Raw genomic sequence first — 16,239 nt, forward strand, 5'->3', positions numbered from 1 at the left:
TTTTTTGGTTTTTCTCCGGTACCGGGAACCGAACTCACGACCTTGCACTTGCCAGGCAGGCGCTTTTGCCGCTGAGCTAAATCCCCAGCCCCATTGACTGATTTGTTGAGGTGAACATGGAAGAGGCTAGGGATTAAACAGGCAACTATTATAGTAATTCAGATGTAAAATAAGGTGATCTGGAACATAGTGATAAAGAGTTGAAATGATAAAAGTAAGGCCCGGGATATAGCTTGGCAGCACAAGCGCCTGCCTGGCAAGCGCAAGGTCCTGAGTTCGATTCCCATTACCAAAAAAAAAATAAAAAATAAAAAAGAAGTTGTGGTAAAAGTGTTGCTACTGTGTATCTTTCAAAACTGGAGCTCTAAAATGAATGTTTCATGGCTAGTGATGAGTATTTTTGCTATAAGTATGTCTGCTTGATCCATTTTTAATGGTAAAATTAGTCATCAGAGTCAGGGTTTTGTTTGGTTTGGTTTTACAGTACCGGAGATTAACCTCAGAGTCTACCTGTGGTAGGCAGGCACTCCACCATGGAGCTATGTCCTCTCTGTGTCCCCACCCCCGTATCCTCCCCCTTCAGACAAGCTCTGACAGTGTTACTAGGCTGGCCTGAAATCTGGGGCTCTCCTGCCTCCCCAGCAGCTGGGGTTGCACGTGTGCACTACTGCCCTGGCCCGCCTGATCCATCCATTCTTTCCCTTTACCCAATGGTTTTAGCAACCACCAATCATTTTCTGCCTTCATTATTTCATTAGGGGTTGCAAAATGATGATTCTGTAATCCTATCCTTCCTTTCACTTCATTATTTTGAATCCTATAAGGAAGACGTCTCATTTACTGACTGCTTGATTACTTGGCATTGTCTTTCATATAAAGTTTGTGGTCCTAGAAGTTTCTGTGAAAGAAGTGGTATCTTGAGGCTTTACTATTTTAAAATTCTGAAAGATTAAATATTTTATCAACTAAAGTTAATTCATCATCTTATTCATTCAGTAAATATTTACTGAGCACTTACAATATGACGATCATTATTTTAGGTGCTTAAAAATGTCCATAAATAAAACTGACAAAATCTTCCGGGGGCTTTTCATCCTAGGTAATAAATAGGTAGAGTAGGTAAACAGTTTATGGTATTCACATGTGTGATTTTAAGGTTCCCAATCTACAACTTCCCCTTTCCTCCCTTTTTTCCTGTTCAGTGTGTAAATAGCACTCAGGAATTGTGAGCCCCAGCTGGGTGAAAGGCATTAGTGGGTAAAGCATTCGGGGCCTGTGGGACAATAGCCAGTTTTCTGTCCCTCTCACTTCACCCACAGCCCTGTTCGTAATTTTTTTATTGTTTTGTTTTTATTAGAATATTGCTCAAGAATTATTTGTATGGTTCTCTGTGGTACAAATTAGGAAATTGCCCTTAAAAATTGTAATTTCTTGGTTACATATATAACAGTTCCATTCTTAATAACTGTACCTTTATTTCAGAAATGGCCATTAAGAAGGAGATGCCCAGGTGCAAGGGGGATGAAACAGTCCATTTGTCATAAAGTAAGATGCAGCTGTGGCTTTTCAACCAGATTAGTAAGTGTAACCTAATCTTTTAACTGTATTATTTTATCATTTGTTTTGGAGAACATTTAATAAAATTATGGTGGACATTAGAAAAGTGTCATATTTGTTTTTACTTATTAGCACAAATTCTAGGGTATACCAATAGAAAATATATGTCTGTGCTGTATGTACCTTTTTAAGAACCTTGAAGGTGGTAATAATAGTAAATCACAAGTATAGAGAAAATATATGAGAAAGTCGTTATATCACTATCCGAATACAGCTACTCATAATTTTGGAGGCCAAGTGTGGTGGCGCACGCCTACAATCCAGGTACTCTCAGATACTCTGAGGTATCTGAGAGTTTGAGGCCAGCCTGGGTTACATAGTGCGTTCAAAGTTAGCCTGGACTACATAGTGAGACACTGTCTCAAATATTTTTTTTAATATGTATTTTTCTTCAGTCTTTGTTACACATACTTTTAAAACGTAATTTTGAACCTATTTTGTAGAGTATGCTTCTTACATATCTTTTAACATTAGATTTGTTTCAGATGCTTCTTCTTGAAATTAGAAATATGCCCTTCATTATGGGGTTTCTTATTGGGATGATGAAAATATTCTGGAATTAGGTGGTTTTAATGGTCACAAAATTTTGTGACATTAAAAGCTTATGTTGAGATGGATGAATTTTATAATCTATGAATTATATCTTTAAAGAAGTCAGCCTTTAGAATATGATTTCGGAGAGAGTAAAATTCACTTAAGTTACTGACATTTTAGAATATGAAAATTGTCACATTACATGTCTAGCAAAATGAATTGATGTTTAGTCCATAGATAAGTGTTTTTAATAATAAAAATATTGAATTTGGTAAGTACTTTTAAAATACTTTATTAGAGATCTGATATTACCTAAGCTTTGGTAGTAGCAATTTTGAATGTACTAGGTAAATAATTTATAACTTTTTATTTTTAAAACACTGTTTTGAAACTAACATCTCAACTTTTCTACCTGAAATTTTTTTAGGAGCAAAATTATATCTGTTTTTCTCAGAAGAGAATTCCACAAAGTGAGAAATTATTAATATAGTCATTAAACAAATGTAGTTGAATCCAGGCTTAATATTCATGATTGTTTTATCCTGTTCCCCATGTTTATGTTGTATTATATGTTGTATGTTGTAACTCCAGTACTGCTCCTATCTCCTTGAGAGTGATTTTATCTCTTTTGGGAAAAAAGTTTTTTTCTCATTTGGGCTCAGTAGACATTGCTTAGATTTGAAGGACTGAAGGGCTCTTGAAGTTCTCTATGGAAACTGTATAACTCTTGTGCTTAGTTTAACAAGTAGATTGCTTCCTAGCAGATAGATTACTATATAAAACGTTAGGTAGCATCTAATGTATATTTTTTAACAATTTCTGAATGTCTTAAAAATATACATTAGATGACTTTTAGTGGGTTTTATGTTACTAATTAGTTGATATTCTTTAGACTTCTAAAGTATGAAATATAAGTGGGTAGATATTAAAATCTTTTTATTGGTTTGTTTTCTTTGTGCTAAGAACTTGAAATCAGTTGCTTGGAAGCCAAAGCTGCCAAGGAAGTTATTTTGGTTGTATTTTCTCAGGAACTTTTTGGAGTAGATTGTAGTGATCATTGGGTAGGTTAATACAACTAACTTAGCTGGAAATGCTTTTAAAGTAAATTATTTAACTGGTTTTGGAAACAAAGGGTTAAAATAAAGGGACCCACCAACTCAGGAGGAGGAGGAGAGAACAAATACAAAGATTGTTCCTTTCCACATTCCTTTTGAAACTCCTTTTTCCTGTTTTCTTCTTAAATTTTTAGGAGGTTGAGGGAGGAGGTCCTAGACCTGTGTGTGGTACTGTCTGATCCTCTAGGGCACTGCTCAGAGGCAGTGAAGAAAGGGAGTACTTTAGGAGAAATCCTTATCCTTCTTTTCCTGGCCACAGTACTGAAAGCAAAAGCAGATATTTGAAAAGGTTAATCTCCAGGAGCTTAGTCTATGACATCTTAATCTATCACTTTTTTTTTTTTTTTTTTTTTTTTTTTTTTTGGTTTTGGTTTTTCTCCGGTACCGGGAACCGAACTCACGACCTTGCACTTGCCAGGCAGGCGCTTTGCCTTGCCATTGAGCTAAATCCCCAGCCCCAATCTATCACATTTTGACACATGCAATTTAAATTTATATCTACATTGATACAATGCAAGTTATACACAATAATGATGGATCATAGGGTTTGATAGAATTAGGGCTGACCTGTAAAGTGTTTGATACTTATTTTTACAATAGTGGGGAACCTAAGTCGCTCACACTGAACCTAAGTCGCTCACACTGAACAACATTACCAGATCCTTATTTTTTATTTAGAGACGGGTTCTTACTAAGTTACTAAATTGCCGTGGCTGAGCTCAAGCTTGTGATCCTCTTTGCTCAGCCTCTCAGAGTGTTGAGATTACAGGCGGGCATCACCACCTGCTTAATGACTCTTTTTTTGGGAGGGGGGCGTCTTTTTTGAGACAGGGTCTCGCTGTGAAGTTCAGGCTGGGCTTGAGCTCACTTTGTATCCCAGGCTGGTCTCGAGCTCACAACGATCCTCCTCAGCCTCCTGAGTGCTAGGATTACAGGTGTGAGCCACCGCGCCCAGCAATGACTCTTAAATGTTTGGTGTGTATTCTTTTGTTTGTGTCTTATAAAGGGTTATATTATGTGCCTGTGTTTTAATTTACATTAAAAAATGAAAGAGAAATATGTCACACTACCATACCTAATATGTCTCAAGAAACCCACAGATAATTAAGCATTTTTCTTTTTTTTACAGTATTGTTCTTGACCATAACAAGCCTTAGAATAAAATGATTTGACATGTATAGGAAAGAGATACACACTAGGACATACTCTCATTTTTTATCTCTTTCCCACCTTTTCCCTCCTGCATTTCCCTCCAAGATCTGGCCATGTTGCTGAGTGTTCATCTAGTTTATTTTGTCCAGCTGGTACGTTGTGCCCCATGTTGATGTTTATGTAAAATTCCTTCAATGTTTAAAACACCTAAAAATAGACATTTAGGGAAAGGCCAATTTGTGCTTATTTCTTCATATGACAGTTAAGTTAAAGAATGTAATTTAGATGCTGTGGATGTATAGAGGAAAAATACAAACATCTGTTGAGAAGGCTTCCTATCTAGGTCTGTTAAGAGTTGTTGAAGAAAAGGATGGTAGAGCCTTACACAAATATGTATTTTTCTTCTGGAAACTGTCAGTATGTATTATCTCACAAAAGTTTAATAGTTACGTTGGCTGGTGCCAGACAGAAAAAGTAATGCCAATAATGTGAAAGCGTGTCATTAATTTCGGTAGTGTATTGTACTTGAACATTAGTCTTTTCTGCTAATTCCATGAAGCAGAGCTATCTTCTGTGAGACCCCATCACTGAATCTAACACACAGTAAGAACTGAATAATAATCAGTACAAACACCAGGTTCTGTAGGTAGGATGCAGAGATGTTACGGTGGTACCTGGGTTCATGGATGCTTTTGTTTGCAAACATTGTGGTTCACCAATAGAAGCAAGCATTTGGCAAAATTGTGTTATTGTTTGCAGACTCTGCGGTGGGTGACAAATACGACCTTGACCATCTTTTCTACACTAACACAAACATAGCTATCTTTTCCAAAATCCTAGAACACATTAAGTTCGTGAACCGAGGTACCACTGTATTTCATCTATAATAGTGGGGTATCCAGAGAAGCAGCTTCTCTTTGATCCCCTAACTAGAAATCAACAGAATAGGAACTCCTGTCCTGTCCTGTCCTGTCTTGTCTTGTCTTGTCTTGTCTTGTCTTGTGACAGGGTCTCCCTGTGTAGTTCAGGCTGGCCTTGAACTCAGGGTGGTCCTCCTGCCTCAGCCTCCAGAGTGATAGGATTACGGGAACTTTATTTATGTATGTATGTGTGTATGTATGTATGTATGTACCGGGAATCTAACTCAGGACCTTGCGCTTGCCAGGCAGGTGCTTGTGCCACTGAGCTGTATCCCTGGCCCGGGAACTTTATTTTTTAAGCTAGTTTTGTTAGTATGCTTTTTGATTGTACTCATCTTAAGGAATTTGAATCTGTATCTTGATTCTTTTTCCCCCATTTCTTCCCCTCCTTTCACTCATCTTGTTTTGGCAGATGGGACATTAAAATCCTTATGTGGATATGGAATGAATAATTTGATCTCATATTTCAGAATGTAGTAATTTCTTCCCCCTAAATTATTTGTATATAGGATAAAAATCAGATATGGGTTTTAAACCTGTGTCTTTTATCTTGGGAGACGTAATTTAGTTCAGTTTCAGGTTACAGGGAGAGATCAAGATTGGTTTTGAGTAATTCAATGTTACACTAGGTCATGCTAGCTTTTTTTTGTTTTTGTTTTCCTTCCGGTACCAGGAATCGAACTCATGACCTTGCACTTGCCAGGCAGGTGCTTTGCCTCTGAGCTAAATCCCCAGCCCCTCATGCTAGCTTTTTGAGCCTGTGGAAAGATTGTGAGAAATTTGACATGTAGTTGATAAAATAAAGGAATGCTATTGCTTGATAGTCCATTTAACACCTTGGAGTGTGGGACTTTGGAGTGTAGCTTTTTTGTTGTTGTTATTAGTGGTGGTGTTGGTGGTTATTAATTATACTGGGGATTGAACCTGGGGCCTTGTTTGCTGGGCAAGCATGCTACCACTGAGCTACAACCCTGGCCCTAGTAATGTTTTTGATATTCAAAGAAAAGGTCATGGTATTTCAAAGACACAGGTCTTTTGATTCTGATCTCTGCCTGTATATTAAACCTTCAGTTACTGTAGTTCACTTTAGCTGAATTTAAACTTTATCCATAAAAATGTGGATAGTTTTAGTGTTTTACAAATGAGTACAATTATTTTAGATAGCTTTTTGTTTTATGTTCTACTCTTAGAGTTCCATATGTGCTGGTTTGATTTTATTTTTTTTTCTACTACTTGCTTTTAGATTAAAAAATAAAAAGCCCCAAAACTCAGAATAGGTTGAAACTCCACACAAATTGCTGCCACAGGACAAAAGTGCTGATCAAGTTAAATCAACCCCTGTAATGTGCATTGAAAAGAAAAACCTCTCCTCTCCCCCAATTTGAAGAACAAGCATTTTCTCTGCCAAGAAGGACTGACTTTAAATGGACCAGCTGTCCGTATTAGGAACACAGGGTTGCTAAGGGGACTGTGGCTGTTTGGAGAAGAATGCCGCTGAGAGGGCAAGTTCTTGACGTGTGAGCTGAGGGAGAGAGTGTGGTGCGAGCGCGTCGTCCTCCTGGTCATGTGCTCGCAGAGTGCTGTGTGGGCAGCGTGCAGAGACTGCAGGTCTAAGTGGGGCTCGTGTGTGCTTGCAGCCACTGCTTTAGGGTAAAGCAGGTTTGGAAGGAAACTGCCCACCTAGTATGCGTGGGGGGGGGGAGTAAGGGGTGTGTTCTGATGTTAGATGAAACGAGTATCTGTGTGATGGATACATTCATTGTTATTTGTAAAAGTATTTTGAGATAAATGCTTTTCCCACTCATCCTTTTCAGTCATAAATGCAGTGTTAATATAAGTTCACCAAGTCAGTGATTTTTCTCTCTGTTTCTTTGGCACTTTAATTTCAGGCCCAGTATGGACAGCCTACCAATTTAGGAAGACCTGTCTCAAAATAAGAAAAAACAAAATTTAAAAAGGATTGGGAGTGTAGCTCAGTGGATAGGCCCTGTATTCAGTACTCAGCCCCAAGTCTTACATACAGGAGACTGGGGCTTACTATGTAATTTAGACTGGTCTTGAACTTGTGACAGTCTTCCTGCCTCAGCTTCCCAAATGCAGGAATTACAGGTGTGTGCCACCATGCCTGGTTTGTTATTTTTGAGAAACAGTGTCTCACTGTGTTGTGCGGGCTGTCTGAGTTCCTGTGCTGAAGTGATCTTTCTTCAGTCTGTTCAGTGACAAGGACCATAGTCACAAGCTGTTACCCCTGACTAGAGAGCTCTTACTTAATACATTGTTTCTTCCTCATTGCTTCTAGCAAGTAGCCCATGTGGTGAAAAAAATAATGATTCAAGGACACCCCACTTACCTGAACACTATTTGGATTCTACCAGAAGCGTCATTGCTAATACTTGAAGTAAGATCTAGATACAGACATTGATATAAAGTGACTGAGGTTGTTTTGTTTTTGTTTAACATTGTTTCTAAACTCCTATAGATTTTATTTTATTTTTCCATTTAATTAATTAATTTTTTGTGACAGGATTTTGCTATGTAGTTCAGGCTGGTCCTAAACTCACTATGTAGCTAAGGCCTTGAACTCACAGCAATCCTGCCTCAACCTCCTGAGTGCTGGGATCACAGGTGTGCAACACCACACCTGGCTTTGTGTTGATTTTAAATGCAGGCACAAATACATAATATTTAAGATCTAAAGTAGTTAGAATAGTGGCAGTTCCATGTTACCACTGTTTTTTTTCTTAATCAAATAATTTAGTTACTTTGACAAGATTGCTGTTTAATTTTATAATTATAAAATGAGGAAATTTAAAGAATTAAAATATAAAGAATTCAGTTTTGGTTATTTGACATTTTTCCTGTAGACCTTGATAACCCTTGATGATATTCTCTGTGACCTATTCCCTCCCCTGACCCAAACACAGCAAAGTATAGACATTTTGTATATATATATATAGTACCTTACAACAGTCCTTAATTTTAATACAGTTAAATATATGAGGATTTTCTTTATGGTTTAATTTTAAGAAGTCTTTCTTAACCAGAGATCGTAAAGATATCCTTCCTTGCATGAGCCAATAACCATTAAAAGCATTATTGTTTTGCCTTTCATATTTAATACTTAAATCTTCTAGTAGTTGATTTTTTTTTTTTTTTGAGAGTTACATGTAAGGAATGTAACTTTATTTTTTAACCCAGATGGCCAGTTGTTTATTCCACCTCTATTTGTTGAAATAGCCTTTCATTTTCTCCGTGAGCTGTTCCCCTGTTGTCATATATCAAGTTTATATATAAAATTTTATCTCTGTCCTCTCTGTACTCATGACCTGTCCACCTTTGAACCATTACTGTGCTATCTTAGATATCTTTATATATTCAGTTTTGTTTCTTGTCTGGTTCTTAGTCACAACAGAAATTCCTTTCTTTTTTTTTTTTTTTTCCCCCAGAAATTCCTTTCAAACTTCACTGTTAAGAAAGACATTTATAGGCTTTTTTTTTTTTTTTTTTTAAAGATGTCTTTTATGAAGTTAAGGAAGTTTCCTTATATTCTTGTTAGGCATTTTGTTTGTTGTTTAAATCATGAGTGGGTGTTACATTCAGAGACTTTGCTAAAGCTAGAGATGATCAACTCTTTTTCTTACCTGTTAATATGGTAAGCTGTATTGATTTGTAAATGAGGGTAACCAAGCATTCTTGTGATAAATCTGAATTTGGCTTGCTTACATTTAGTTTAGAATTTTTACATCTATTTCATGAGTTAGCATATAGGCTTGTAATTTTCTTTGCTCATGTTGTTTTGTTTGGATTTTTAAAATTTTTTTTAATGCAGTAAAAAAAATTTGTGATAAAATTTACCATCTTAACAACTGTGTCTAAGTGTGCAGTTGGTCCTTATTTACACTTTTGCTTTCTCACACAAGAGAAACAATGTGGTATTTATACATATATATCTGATTTACTTTGTGTATGTTTAAGCTAAAAGAAGATGCATTATGTATGTATGTATGTATGTGTGTATGTATGTATGTAGAAGCTGGAGATGGACCACAGCACCTCACACATGCTGGCACATGCTTTTCTACTGTCCTTGAGCTATACTTCCAGCCCTTGTGTGTTTTTATTTCCCTCTCTAACCATTTGATTTCAGATACATTTTAAATTGGAGTGAGGTGGATTCTGCTGTACTTCCTTAATATCTCTACCAATGGAAACAGCAATGCCTCCTTCACCGAGGGAGCCTTTTCATAGGGTAGCTAGCAGTGAGGTGTAGTGGAAAAGGTAATTGTAATCAGGAATCCTGAGTAAGGGTGAAAAAAACTTGTGCCACTCATCTCAACCCTTCCTTATAAAGATGATTAGCAGGAAGTGCTGGTGGGTTGGGGGAGCAACATCACGGTCTGTCTTTGCCTTATGAATTGTTAGAAGACTGTTGGCACGCTTCTAACAATTCTGATTTTCATATTAATGTCAGAAAATTAATATGAAAATCAGAAGAAATACTCGTAGGGTTCTTGACCCTAATTTGTTTCTTTGGGTGGCACTTTTGTCATACAGTTCCTTCTGAGAGCATGACCACCTGCTCTTACCTTGAATCTGGGGAGCCAGATCCTTCTCATCTACTTTGGTCTCGGAACACAGCCTTAGAACTTTATCTTTTCTGTTGAGAAAAACCTCTGAAAACATCTCTTCTCTGAATCTAGTAATAATGATGGGCTTTCTCTCTCCTTTAGTCTACTACTGTGAAGAATTACGTTAGTTTTTATAATGTTAAGCAAACTCTAGATTCCTGGTATAGTTCCAACAAAGTCATGAATTATTAACCATTTTATTGGACTCATTTTGCTAATATTTTAAGATTCTTGCACAGATTACCCTGAAGTTCAGTCTGTAACTTTATTTCATTTTGCTGTGCTATTCTCTTAGGTTTAGTATTAAGATTATTCTAGTTCAGCCAGGCCTGGTGGCGCACGCCTGTAATCTCAGCACTTGGGAGGCTGAGGCAGGTGGATTGTTGCAAGTTTGAGAGCAGCCTAGGTTACAGAGTGAGCTCAAGGCCAGCCTGAACTGCATAGCACGACCCTGTCTCAAAAAAGAAAAAAAAAAAAAATTATTCTAGTTCCTTCAGGGGAGAAACCTTTATTCTCCAGAGTACAGACTGCTGCTTGCTACAGAAACCAAAATGATGATTGTTTTTTTACTCCTGGCATCACATGTTTGTCATTTTTTCCTATTTTCCCAAAGTGGTCTCAGTTTTGTTTTTAAAAATTTAGTCTCTCATGTTTTTCAGTTGTTTTCAGAACATGTCTATTAAAAAGTGATGATAAATACCCCACCTATAATTACATTAGTTTTTAAATTACATACAACTCTGGGTTTATTTCTATATTTTATTATGCAGATTTCCTATAAAAATCACATAAAATGTAGTAGAAAACCAGAGCTTCCTAGAAGCATTGATACCCTACAGCAAGAGCACACTTAGAGTCCGGAGCTTGGTAAAAGCGCTCCCTGGGAAAATGCCTGATTGTATGAAGAGGCAAGAAATATACAAGGTCAGTTAAGATTGTCTTATAGTGCCAAAAAGTAAAGATGTGTTTTTTAAAAGCACCCACAAAGGCAAAAAGATGTCAGAGGAATATAGCCAGATGAAGGAACTCCAAGTGCAATGACTTGAGCTAGAAAATAAATATATAGTAGTGTTGGATATAAATCAAAGTATAAGATAAATATCCATGGGTCCATACTAGTATTTAAAGATTGAGTGAACAGATAAATGGAGAAGAGACAAATCTCCTGCCAGAAGAACTGTAAATAATTCATGTAATACTCTGCCTTCTTCAAGGTGAAGCATAACCTACCCCTCCTTAAATGTGGGCGGTGTATGCCCTTCTTCCAAAAGATAGAGCTGACAAAGGAGGTGGGGAGGAGTAACTTCACAGTGCAGACATGGGACAGGCACTACCTCAACCAGCTGATGAGAGTTAACATCAACCATAGCAGATGAAGTTGAAAGACTTTTAAGGGATACAGTATGACGTAAGTAGCACTTTGTCTCTGTGGTCTTCCTAAAACTCATAATCATGATAAAAACATCAGACAAATTCCAGTAGAGGAACACGCTATAAAACAGTTGAACAAGTAGTGATCAGAACTGTTAGGGTCATCAAATAAAGGGAAAATTCTTGAAATTATTAATAGCCAAAAGGTGCCTACGGAGACTTGACATCTAAAAACTTAAGTAAATCTGAGTAAGGTAAACTTGGGTAACAAGATAAACTTTGGTAACAAGCATTGATTACTTAGGGTATCATTGCTTCTAGGAAGCTCTGGTTTTCTACTACATTTTATGTGATTTTTATAGGAAATCTGCATAATAAAATATAGAAATGTACCAGTTTGTAAGATGTCAGTAATAAGGAACGATGGATATGGGATACGTAGCAGTACTCCGTGCTGTCTTCTCATTGTTTTTCTAAATATAAAACTGCTCTAAAAAGACTTTATTTTTTTAAAAAACTGAATGCCTCAAATATTTAAATGCAGAAGTCATGTCCTTTATAACTTCTACCACTGGTAAGTATGCATTGGTCCTGGAATGATACAGCTGTTAAAAATCCAGTTAAAGAGTAATTTGTTTGAGAGTATTGGATAGCTGATTTTTTTCTTTTTTTTTTTTTTTTTGTCTTTTTGAGACAGGGTCTCACTATGCAGTTCAGGCTGGCCTGGAGCTTACTTTGTAGTCCAGGCTGGTCTCGAACTCACAATGATACTCCTGCCTCAGCCTCCCGAGTGCTAGGATTATAGGTGTGTGCCACCATGCCTGGGAATAAATGATTCTTGTAAAGGGGGCCAACATTCATTTTGCTGTATTTGTGGCTAGCAGAAGGCAACAAATGGCAGAACGTTGTATTAATTAAAATCTTAACTCCTTTAATATTATTTCAAATTTTTTAATCTTTAAATTAACAAAATTCTTATAAAAATATTGATTATATATGTATTAGACTTTATAATTCATTACCTTTTCTCATTACCTATTTTTACAGTGAATGTCTATTTGTGTGTTTAGCCTACCCTGTAAAATAAAGACTACAGCAGTAAGTCCAGTTGTATTTTGGTGTGATTGCTAGTACAAAAGTAACATTGTACTCATTAATTCAGATGAACTGATAATTAAATTAATTAGTGTTTTTGAGGCAGGCTCTCACTATGCAGTGTAGGCCAGCCTTGAGCTCACTTTGTAGCCCAGGCTGGCCTTGAACTCACAGAGATTCTCCTGTCTCAGCCTCCCAAGTGCTGGGATTATAGTCGTGTGCCACCACACCAGCTATGGACTGGTTATTTTAATCTAATACTTTTTCTGATGAAACTTTCCCATGAAAGTATCCTCTCTTATTCTTTTAAAGAGAGATAGCAGTTTCAAATAAGTCATGTATTTCTTTTTTCAAAATAATTTGCCTTAAACACTTGAATCATGATTTGGTTATCTATTTGCTACTTTAGCAAGTATTACCAGGCTCATCAATGAGGAAAACAGCGTTCATTGCCTCCATGCCCAGCTGTTTTGGGAGAAAGAAGAGTTTGTTCAGAACACTATTTTCCTTTGCTAGCAGTTATAATTAGCATTAACAAGCACATTAATTTGTGGCAATTTAATTGACAAACAAAAATGCATATGCCAGTAAATCCAGTTCTATACAGCATCAGCTTTATCAACAAACGAAACTTAAAGTCTTCTGATGGCTTTGATGTTTGTTTATTTATAGGATAAAGAAAGATGAAATTTTGTTTCACTAAATTTTTCAGAGTTTTTGAGTCAGTTAAGGGCAAGAAAGAAAAATATTTGAAGCTAATACTGTTCATAGCTAAGATGTCATTTCATTCCAGTAGTCTGTGATGTTCTGAAATTGTGCTTTCTGATATGATTAACAATGTTCCTGTTATAGCTGAAGTAACTTTTCAGTATGCCAAAGGTATTGATGTTAGAAATGTGTATGGTAGGTCGTTCAAATGAAATAATCCTAAATTTCAAACCTTTTTTTTATGAAATAGCTGTCGGTTTAATGTACTAATAAGTACAAATGAAAAATTGTAGTTTTATTGACATATTTTGTATTGTAGGCTGTTTTTAAACAGTATACAGTATTAGGGTATTTATTTATTTATTTAGCTACCAATTATTGAGAATTTCGTATGTGTCTGGCAAAAGTCTTTGCCAAAACTTAAGGGAGTTTACATTTTGTACTGTCAGTGGGGTAAGAGATAAAGAACCAACAACAAAGCAGTCAGTTTACAATATGCCTCTTAGTAACAAGTCATTTGAAGAATATAGCAGAAAAATACAAAACAGTAAACCCTACTAGGGTCCTCTACTAAGTTTATTTGTGATTGAAGATCTGTTGCAAGTGAGAGAGCAGTCTACGTAGGGGTCTGATGGAAATTCCAGGTACAAAGAACAGTAGTTACAAAGGACCTGAGGGAAGAGCATTCTTAGTGCAGTCCAAAAAGAATACCAAGGCTGGTAGTGCTGGAACGAAATGTAGAGAGGGAAGAGTTGTAAAGTACCTGATCAGTAGTGGAGGTAGAGGGACAGGAAAGCATACCAAAGAATTCAGGCCGTTGGAGAATCTAGATTCTACTTTCAGAGGTTTGGGGAATCCACTGCAGGTTCTTTTGTTTTGTGTTGTTGTTGTTGTGTGTGTGTTTTTTCTTTCTTTGTTTTTTTGGATTTTTTTGGTCTTTTTAAGACTGGGTTTCACTATGCAGTACAAGCTGGCCTTGAACTCACTTTGTAGCCTGGGCTGGCCATAGACTCCCAGTGATCTTTCTGCCCCAGCCTCCTGAGTGCTGGCGTTACTGGTGTGAACCACTATGCCTGCCCTGCCATTGCAGGATTTTGTCAGAAAAAATGTGAACTACTTCGAAATGGACTGAAAATGAGTGAATGTCCTGTCAAGCACAACCATTGAGTCGATCAGTGAGTCAGTCAGTCTTTGTCTCCCCCCCACCTCCTTCCCCCTTCCCTCTCCGTTCTCCCCCTCTTCTCTCTGTCAGCAGGGTCTCACTATTTAAGTAGTTCAGGCTGGCCATATACTCATTATGTTGCCCAGGTTGGCCTTGAACTCGGAGCAGTTCTCTTACCTCCACCTCCCAAGTGCTAGGACTGCAGGCTTGTCTTACCACACCCAACCTCTCATTTTCTTTGACCTATTTTACAATATTATAAGTTGCAGAAAATTCTGTTTAAATGCAATTGAACAATGAATATTGATGTAAAAGTCTTTAAAAAAAACCAGGCAAAACAAATTCAGCATATTTAAGGATTATACAATAATACCTCAGTTCACAAACAAAAGCATTTGGCAAAATTTTACTTTTGTTCACAAACTCCACATCAGGCCAAACATGACCACGGCTGTCTTCCCCACACAAACGCAAATGCAGCCACCTTCCCCAAAATCACAAAACAATAGTTTGTAAACCAGGGTGCCACCCTGTGTACCACCGTCAAGTAGAAAAATTTTACCCCAGGATCTAAGGTTGTTTCACCATATGAACAGTATAGTAAAACACCACATTAACAGACTGAAAGGGAAAAAAAATGATCATCTCAATTAATGCAGAAAAAACACTTGACAGAATTCAACATCCTTTCATGATAAACACACTCAACAAACTAGAAATAGAAGAGAGTTATCTCTACTCAATAAAAGCTGTATATGAAAAATTGTAGTGAGTACCATTCTCCATGGTGAAACAGTGAATGCTTCTCCTCTATTATCAGGAATAAGACAAGGATTCCTGCTTTCATCACTTCTGTTTACCACAGTCCTGGAAGTTGTAGCCAGAAAAATTAGGCAAGAAAAGAAGTAAAGGCATTCAAATGGTAAAGGAAGATCATGTTCACAGATGAGATGATATTTATGTAATAAACAAGAAAACTGTTAGAACTAATGAATTTAGCAAAGTAGCAGATGTAAAGTCAACATATAAACAATGAACACTTTGAAAAGGAAATATGAAAACAATTCTATTTACAGCAGCATCCAAAAAAACGAAGAGTTCCTGGTTTTAAGATTACTATAGGGCCAGGGGTATAACTCAGCGGCACAAGCACCTGCCTGGCAAGCACAAGGTCCTGAGTTCGATTCCTGGTACAAAAAAAAAAGATTTACTATAAAGCCACAGTAATTAAAATAGTACATGATGCTGGCATGACTTGTAGTCCAATGAAATAAAATAGAAAATGTAGAAATAAACTTGCATATGGTTAAAAAAAAAGATTGGCAAAAGTGCTGCATTGGTTAGCTTTTTGTTGCTGTGACAAAATACCTGACATAAACAAGGGAGGAAAGGAAGAAAGACTTACTTTGGCCCACAATCTCAGTCTGTCTGTCTCCTCTATGGCTGTGGGCCTGTTGCAGAGCAAAAGCTGGTCGTGGCAGTGGGTATGGCAAAGGAAGGCTGCTTACCTCCTGGCAGCCAGGAAGATGCAAGAGGCAAAGAGCCGAAGAGGAGGGGCTGGGGACAGGATATAACCCCAGGGTCATGGCCCTTGACTAGGGCTTTACCACAGACCAGGCTCTACCTCCTAGGTTTCCATGACCTTGCAGTAATGCCACCAGATGTTGATCTCATCAGTGAATTCTCTCACTGATAAAGTTAGAGTCTTCATGATCCAGTCATGAAGCCTCATGTCAACACGTGATATTTTAGGGGGACTTTTTAAAAAAATGTATACCATAACAAATGCCAAGACCATTCAACTAGGAAAGGACAGGTTTTCTAACAAATGGTGCTAGGAAAACTAATTATCCAAGATACAAAAGGGTAAATTTGGACCCTTACCTGATGCCATGTACAAAAATTACAGACATTGTTCATTTAACAAGAGTTACATT

At 37.1% G+C, this 16,239-nt stretch overlaps 1 protein-coding gene across 4 annotated transcripts in view; it reads left to right on the forward strand.

Annotated features, from left to right (window-relative positions):
- Nucleotides 1–16,239, forward strand: part of Frs2 (fibroblast growth factor receptor substrate 2) — a 98,364-nt gene that overhangs the window by 56,665 nt on the left and 25,460 nt on the right. For 2 of the 4 annotated variants that reach the window (XM_005374300.2, XM_013517522.1), the window contains exon 2: nucleotides 1,483–1,578. The exons of 1 other annotated variant lie outside the window; for it this stretch is intronic. The gene's annotated coding sequence lies outside the window, so the exon portion shown is untranslated. Of the gene's footprint in view, nucleotides 1–1,482; nucleotides 1,579–11,357; nucleotides 11,375–16,239 lie in introns of those variants that run through there. One more of the 4 variants, XM_013517516.1, reaches the window with a different exon arrangement.

The sequence above is a fragment of the Chinchilla lanigera genome, unplaced genomic scaffold (genome assembly GCF_000276665.1).
Source record: "Chinchilla lanigera isolate Chin_1 unplaced genomic scaffold, ChiLan1.0 scaffold00004, whole genome shotgun sequence".
Lineage (NCBI taxonomy): Eukaryota > Metazoa > Chordata > Mammalia > Rodentia > Chinchillidae > Chinchilla > Chinchilla lanigera.